This window comes from Camellia sinensis, chromosome 3, assembly GCF_055761805.1.
Source record: "Camellia sinensis isolate YWXY chromosome 3, ASM5576180v1, whole genome shotgun sequence".
Taxonomy (NCBI): domain Eukaryota; kingdom Viridiplantae; phylum Streptophyta; class Magnoliopsida; order Ericales; family Theaceae; genus Camellia; species Camellia sinensis.
In genome coordinates, this window is record NC_138963.1 from 169559872 (window position 1) to 169569062 (window position 9191).

Sequence of the window (9191 nt, forward strand, 5' to 3'; positions counted from 1 at the left end):
CACGGCCCTTACCCGGGGGTAATAATACCGTGGTTTAAGTAATTAAGTTACAAGTTTATGTACGTTACAAGTTTAAGTATGTTACAGATTTAAGCATGTTACAAGTATAGGTATGTTACAAGTTTACGTATGTTCTAAGTTTAAGTATGGTACAAGTTCAAGTATGTTATAAGTTTACACATGGTACAAGTTCATGTATGTTACAAATTCAAATATGTTACGAATATGACTTTTGATTTCTGCTTATGATTTAAGTATAAAAAAAATATGTATGATTTGATTCCGTTTATGATATGACATGATATGTACGGTTTGGTCTGGAAAACCTATTAATTTATGGTATGGAGCAAAGTGCTATACGGAACTAAGTGCTGCAGTGCGAGTTACCTCTAGAATCTGTATGAGCCACCTCTTGAGTCCATACATATGTGAAAATTATGAGGCTGAAAGTCATTCCATGAAAGTTATGAGGCTTATGGCCATCTATATAAGTTGTTATGAAATGAAACAAAGTGCTACACGGAACTAAGTGCTACAATGTGAGTTACCTCTAGAATCCGTGTGAGACACCTCTTGGGTTCATACATGCATGTTTCAAGGGCTTTTATGCCATATGTTTCAAGGGCTTTCATGCCATATGCTTCAAGGGCTTTTATGCCATATGTTTCAAGGGCTTTCATGCCATATGCTTCAAGGGCTTTTATGCCACATGTTTCAAGGGCTTTAATGCCACATGCTTCAAGGGCCTTGTGCCACCATGTTTCAAGGGCTTATACCCACCATGTTTATGTTGCAAGATTGAACCTAAGGCCGTTATGTACTTAGCACAGAATCAGACTAACTATGTGAACTTTACATCTTTATATGCATTGCTATGTGTTATGTTTCAAGTTAAGCATCGTTTTATTTATGTATTACTATTCACTGAGCCCGGCTCACTCTCTATTATGTCTGTTTCTGTAGGTCACCAATCAGGTGGTCAGTCCTAGCCATGACGCCGCTTTCTTTTGTCAACCTTCGTGTGTCCAGGCACTATACACAGCCATTGATTTTGTTAAACTGATAAGATGTTGGCTTGCTTTTTGAATGTCTATCTAAGATTGATGTATATAGCTTTCATGTTTTTGTATATGCCTAATGATAGGGCTGGGTTTGTATATATGTATGTATATAACCGATGTTCATGTGTATGTTTTAGATTTTATATGTCTGTTAAAAGTTTGTGATCCTGGCATGATAGTAGTAGCTCGATGGAGTTTATATATATATATATATATATAAAACAGGTTAAGTGTTCGTTTCTGAAGTGGTCATGCCCAAACTTCTAGGGGCGGGTTTGGGGTATGACAAGTGGTATCAGAGCACGAGTTGCTATCTCACACACGACTCCATTGAGCTTTAAGATGTCTAGAAAAGACTTAGGCATCATGCATGACATCCTTAGTACATATGAAAGGAATTAATAGCAACGATAATGGTATATGTAATGACGCTAACCGCAATGGTTATTATTCATGTCTGTTATACATTTCTTGTATATATTGTGATTGATTGCTATGCCGAACATGGTAAGACCTGTAGATGGGATTAAATCAATAAAGTCACGCAGAGGAAGCGTGGTGAGGGTACGAACCCTCACTGGTTGGTAAGACGATTCTTATGTAAAGATTAAATAAAATGTATATTGTCGGTTGTTAGTCATTTGTGAGAAATGGCGACGATATAATCAGGCTTTTTAGTATTTCTTTACGTGAATTGGTGAATTGATTAAACTCTAAGCATGGGATATTTCTAAGAACAAAGGAAATGCTACGTGTGATACTCTAACTTTAAGCTGGAGTTATTTTTTCCTCACCATGATCATGTTTAGATCTGTGATTTTGAGAGAGTACTGCATTTGGGTAGTATGATAAAATGTGTTTGCGTACGAATTGAAATTGTATTGTGTACAATTGGCTGTAAGGAGAAGTTATGCATATAATGACCTCTCTTAGTGAGTGTAATTTGTTTATGGAAACCTGTAAGCTAAACTTTGAACTTTGAAATCTGAAATCTCACTCTACCATTTGTAATCTGTTTTGTTATGTGTAAATTGTAATGTGTATTCAATATTTCTCTACGTGATATGTATAAGGAAACAAAAGGCTAAGGTTTATGAAATTGTAGTGTTTTGACTTAAATAATGGGAAGTACAAACATGTTGAGTTCTGGAAACATGAAATGATGAGAGACATTAGAATTATGGTAGCTGACAATTCATGAAATTATTATGATTAACATATTTAATGATTGATAACGAGCATGGAATTGGTGATCAAGAGTTAGAATGTTGAAATTGTTACCTGGAATATTAATAAATACAAGTATCATGATTTGTGATCACATAATGTTCGGTAGAATTTTATGGAAATTTAATGATATAGGGAAATTGTGTTTCTTTTGTGGACTGCCATTTGACTGAAGGACATAATTTTGTTCTAATGTGTTTTTATTCTGAACCTAACGTATTGTTATCATAAACCCACCTTTATTGATTAAGGATGAAATATTTGTATGAGACTTAATTTAAGGCTTGTTCCTTTATTATGATACGGAAAAGAATGTTTATTAGAGAAAAAAAAAAAAAACTTATGTGATCTGTGTTATTCAAAGAGGTCATACCCTCAATTCAATTCAGTACTTCCGACATAGATGAATAATGTGTGTTCTCGTGTGAATTGACTATGGACCTAAGTGAGTAATACCTTTGTAAAAGATACTTTTGTGTAAATGATTTTGAAAATGGCTATGTCAGACGGTGTGCAATGAAATCTATATTTTGGTTACGAAATGTTCTATATGATGAGTATTTTCTGAAAGGATAAAATATACTATGAACATCCGACATGTTTATGATATGATAAGCTTTCCGAATAATTTCCCCAAAATGACTAAATACGCTACGAAACTCCGAATGTTCAAGATATGACAAGTTTTATGAAAGAGATATTTTCCTATGCATGAATGAGTTCTTCATTTAATAATTGATTGTGCCATGCTTGATGAAGGCTCTATGTTGAGCTTCAAGTTATTCTGTCTTATCCGTTATAAGTTGGATCGGAGATTGTTCTGTCAAAGTTTAAATAAGTTTAATGCTATTGGGAATTATTCCATCATCTAATATCTTTGCAAGGTCTGATAAGTTTCTAAGTAATATCTCTAAACAACATATTGTATATAATTATGGAGGGTTTAAAGAACTTTATGTATTACGTATGTTTGGAAAATGTTTTTGTCCATGATAGGAACATTTTACTAAATATGGAACAAGAATATAATACCTTTATGATAAATGTATCATGTGCTTAATGTCATGATGTTGATTTTGAGATCTTCTAAACCAGTATGGATTTTAAATTCTTATTACCTTATAGCAATTTGGGAAGTATGATCATTAAGGCTTGATCTGTGTTTGATTTTATGAACATGCAATTCCTTGATATGAGATTTAAGTTGGTATTTGGAGTTTGTTAGAAATTTGATTTGAACTGATAAGTCTAATTCAGATAATGAGCAAAGAGCCATGAAGTCGTTGATTTAGAACTTGATTGCTATTATGGGTCTAATTGTTGTAAAAAGCATATACCTTGAAACATGATTAGGTCGTGAATGTTTCCTAACCTTTGAGGAAGTACGAAATGGAGGTTATTTGTGACCTTAAAAGTTTGAATTATGTTTGATAACTTATGAGTCGTATGCAAACGAATACTTGAAATGAATTCATTTCTGAATGCCCTTAAGTTGTTATATTATGTGAAAGATATGATTTGTGGAGTAATAAATTAAAATGTACAAGGTTATGAATAATGAGACGATGCTTTGATGTTAATAAGTATTATTATTAATTGGGTTACCAAGTAGTTAGTAGAGATGAATTACTTGTGATTTTGGGAGCAAATTCCATCGGAATTGACTGTATAGGATTGTGAATGGCCAAATGATTGAGAAATGTTATATATCCAGGACAAAATTAGACTTGTGACAAGATGAATCAAGTTTGGAGGACCAAACTTCTTAAGGTGGGGAGAATGTAATGACTCCAAAAGTCATCCTTATTTAATTAGGGGTTAATGTGTTTTAATTCAACTATATCTATTGGAATTAAAGAATTATCTGCTGAGTTATGGCGACCTTTATTGTATCGGCTAGAAATTTTTTTTCCCTCCGCTCGAGCGTGGGCTCATTTTTGACATTCTTAATAGTGTATTTGGAATGTTTTTACCTTCTTTTGGGGTATTGTTGGAGGTGGTGGTATGATGGTAAAGTAAGATTGGACCAACGAATATAATTCGGATAGTTAATCTACGATCAGCCGTCATTCATTTGCCCTTTTCTTTTTCCACACTTTGAATTTGGATATGAGGTTAGAACCATTGGAAAGCTTATCTCCGGGGCTTCAATTTGACCACAAGAATGACCAAAAACGGAGTCCGGATGAGAGAGTTATACCCATTTGAAGTTTTCACATCTGTGCTGCAAGCAGATCCGCACATGCGGGGAATAGCGGCGCACGTGCGGGACTGTGCGGGACAGCAGCTCAAAAACGTGATTTTTGGACCATTTCTTACATTTTCTTTTCCTCTCTTCTTCTCCCCTCCTCCATGTCCGAAACCCTAGCTCCCCAAACCTTGATTTCCTCTACTTTGATCAACAATCCACCATGGTTCTTGCATCAAGGATGGAGAACAAGAAAGGATCAACATTTTTAACTGATTGGAACTTGGATTTGCGAAGGATTCTCATTAAAGCTTCGTCTCTTTGCTTGTTTCTTGAGGTAGGGTCCTAGTTCTCCTTCATGCTTTCATTGATAGATAGATTTGTGATACTTTGGAGTATATAAATGTAAAACCCATATTTTTTTTTGAACATCTAGTGTAGTGTTTATTATGAGAATTGGGGGTTTAGAATTGGAGATGTTGGAAGTTAAATTGGTGGGTTAAAATGATGGATGGTGAATCCTAGATGTATAATTATTGGGAAAATTGGAATAAAAAGTAATGGGTTAATAAGTTTGAATTTTTCTTGAAATTTCAATATTTTCTTGAAACCCTAGGTTGATTAATGATGATAACCAATGAATTGGCCCAAATTGAAAGTAGAGTAATGAAATTGAGGTATTGAGTTATATGTGTTCAAGTTTAATTGGAATTTGGAAATGTTTGAAAATTATGTTTAAAATTTGCGAATGAACTATGTTATGAACATTGTAATTCATGCTGTAATGTGAAGGGAAAATTGGGGAAATAATCTATTAATAATATGGATGATATGAACTCGATTTTAGAATGTTGAAATGGAATTCAAGGATTTATTTTGAATTATGTTAAATTACAAATGGTGTTGATGAACTAAGTGATATTGACTTTGTTGGATTATGTTGTGTTGACTCATAGTGAATTGAATGGTGTTGTACTATGATGAATTATGTTTGAATTACGTGAATTGTGTAGGGTCAGCTACAGGGGCGGATCAAGTACCTGAACACTGTGAGTAGTAGTACAGAAATGTACATCTTATTTATCGTTGATAATTATTGTCACTAACACTCTGTTCTTTGTAAGTGTTATCAACGTTTATGACAAGTGGAAATCAATATGAATTTCTATGAATATGGAAAGATTTGCGTACGTCGGTATGACTTTGGAACCCTTTTGTTCTGCCAATAACAAGTATTAAACCTCTGTTATTTATCAGTGTATTATGTACTTCTTAAAAATAAATGGAGCTTATGTTCATCCATGAATAATGATACCTGTATGAGTCCAAGATTATTTTGTTGTGTTACGTATGGATTCGAGGTCGTTTAGAATCTATGATATGAAAACAAAGGTTTAACATCATTATGTAACCCACGTTAGAATGTAAACTGTTCTGTCATTGCTAAGCATGCTCTATGTTCTGATATGTTACGTTTTGACTTAATGACCAGTTGACCATAAATGTAAAGTATTCATGACATCCGTAACACACGGCCCTTACCCGGGGTTAATAATACCGTGGTTTAAGTAATTAAGTTACAAGTTTATGTACGTTACAAGTTTAAGTATGTTACAGATTTAAGCATGTTACAAGTATAGGTATGTTACAAGTTTACGTATGTTCTAAGTTTAAGTATGGCACAAGTTCAAGTATGTTATAAGTTTACACATGGTACAAGTTCATGTATGTTACAAATTCAAGTATGTTACGAATATGACTTTTGATTTATGCTTATGATTTAAGTATAAAAAAAAATATGTATGATTTGATTCCGTTTATGATATGACATGATATGTACGGTTTGGTCTGGAAAACCTATTAATTTATGGTATAGAGCAAAGTGCTATACGGAACTAAGTGCTGCAGTGCGAGTTACCTCTAGAATCTGTATGAGCCACCTCTTGAGTCCATACATATGTGAAAATTATGAGGCTGAAAGCCATTCCATGAAAGTTATGAGGCTTATGGCCATCTATATAAGTTGTTATGAAATGAAACAAAGTGCTACACGGAACTAAGTGCTACAATGTGAGTCACCTCTAGAATCCGTGTGAGACACCTCTTGGGTTCATACATGCATGTTTCAAGGGCTTTTATGCCATATGTTTCAAGGGCTTTCATGCCATATGCTTCAAGGTCTTTTATGCCATATGTTTCAAGGGCTTTCATGCCATATGCTTGAAGGGCTTTTATGCCACATGTTTCAAGGGCTTTTATGCCACATGCTTCAAGGGCCTTGTGCCACCATGTTTCAAGGGCTTATACCCACCATGTTTATGTTGCAAGATTGAACCTAAGGCCGTTATGTACTTAGCACAGAATCAGACTAACTATGTGAACTTTACATCTTTATATGCATTGCTATGTGTTATGTTTCAAGTTAAGCATCGTTTTATTTATGTATTACTATTCACTGAGCCTGGCTCACTCTCTGTTATGTCTGTTTCTGTAGGTCACCAATCAGGTGGTCAGTCCTAGCCATGATGCCGCTTTCTTTTGTCAACCTTCGTGTGTCCAGGCACTATACACAGCCATTGATTTTGTTAAACTGATAAGATGTTGGCTTGCTTTTTGAATGTCTATCTAAGATTGATGTATATAGCTTTTATGTTTTTGTATATGCCCAATGATAAGGCTGGGTCTGTATATATGTATGTATATATCCGATGTTCAGGTGTATGTTTTAGATTTTATTTGTCTGTTAAAAGTTTGTGATCCTGGCATGATAGTAGTAGCTCGATGGAGTTTGTTTCCATTGTCAAATTTTGATATTTAGTACTTCCATTCAGGCCCCATATATATATATATATATATATAATAGGTTAAGTGTCCGTTTCTGAAGTGGTCATGCCCAAACTTCTAGGGACGGGTTTGGGGTATGACATAAACTTTTCTTATAAATTATTTTACAAAGGGTTTATTGGTGATAAGTCTATTACTACGAGAGATATGGTATTATGTCCAATAATTGATGTTTTATGATGATAAGGTGGACAGATAAGTAACGTGGACAAATAAATAGATAGATAGAGATAATATAATTTTTTAAATTATGTTGTCCTTTTGGCATTAAAAGAATAGAGTTTGGGATTATTGTGTTAAGGCCATTTTTAAAATTGGACTTATAATTTGAGTCCCCTTTTACAAGCTAATCTGTCATATAATAATAAAATTTTAAAACTTAAGTAGGTCTATTGAAAATATTGAACATAGCTTGTCTTCGTCCCTTAGAGAGTTGGGATCTTAAGTCCCACAATTATATTCATTTTGTTAATTAGCATCATTTATCTTATGAGTCACAATTGTAGATTATTTATGAAATAATGTTATAATAATTATCTATTTGTATCATTTTATTTTATTATCTGATGTGCTAGATTAGTTGTTAGCACCCATAAAACTCATTATACTACGGATTGTTTGGTTTTGATTTTTAAATCTGCTATGTTTCATTGTTGGCCGCTCGAGCCAACATTCCATGGTCCCAAAAGTTGCACCCTAACTACAAAAGTTCTGAGGCCTTTCATTGTACGTTCAAGTGAACATAATGAGGGCTTAAGCGAACGTGATGATGGCTCGATCGAACATTGTGATGGCTCGAGTGCATAATGCTGCAATCCAATATATTTGCAGGTCAACCAACTGCTGAGAACTCCACTTGTGGGCTCGAGCGACTAGTTATTGGCTCGAGTGGATAGCTTCTGGATACGTGGCTTCGCTTGAGCACAAAAGATATGGCTCGAGCGGTATACGAGTTCATAAACCGCAACCCATTATTTATACTCCCATTTTTTCCCCAAATTTGTGCAATTTCTTCTCTCTTTGCTACGGCAAATCGTTGTCACTGCTGTGCTCGGCCAATTATTCAACCTTCTCTCTTCGATTACCTCCTTATTACGTGTTTTTCATCGGTACATGGTAAGTGTTTCTATATTTAGGTATTTATGTTGTTATTTTTTCACTTCTCTCTCGTTTGTTTCTATATTTAGGTATTTAAATTTTTTTTTTTGTTCAATTTCTTTTCTCTGTTATGGTTTATGGTTGTGATTGGGGATTTGGGGTTGTGATGAATGTTGGTGGGTTCTCAATTGGGGGGGTTGTTTATGGTTTCGTCGTTGGTGGATTTATGTGTGTTGTTAGGGTTTTGGTCATGGCTGAATAAGAAATTCTAGTCTAAGGAGAAAGGCCACTGTGCCCCGTACTTCTTATAACAATAAGAAATTCTAGTCTAAGGAGAAAGCCAATTTGTATCGGGATTTGTACGAGTCTAGGACTGTCCATCTAGAGCGTAATGTCGAACCCAATACCTTCGACTCAATCCCCATTCGTTCTATTTTTGATACCTTAGGTGGTGACCGTGTCCTACTCTTCTCTAGCCCTCAAAATCTGAGTTGGGTGTAGGAATTATATTATAACATCCACTCAATTCATAACGTCTCTACTTCTTTCAAGACATGGGTCTGTTTGAAGCCAATTTTTGTCAATGCAAAATATATTCGGTCGTCTCTTGGTATTCTTGAAGTTCATAACTGTCACATTCCCTTCCTTGCCAAACAAATTGTCGACTTTGACATGGTGGCTTCTGAACTTTGTGGCACACCCCGAAGTTGGATTGACGAGACTCTTATTAAGCACCATGAACTTATTCCTCACTTTCGTCTTTCAAACATCAT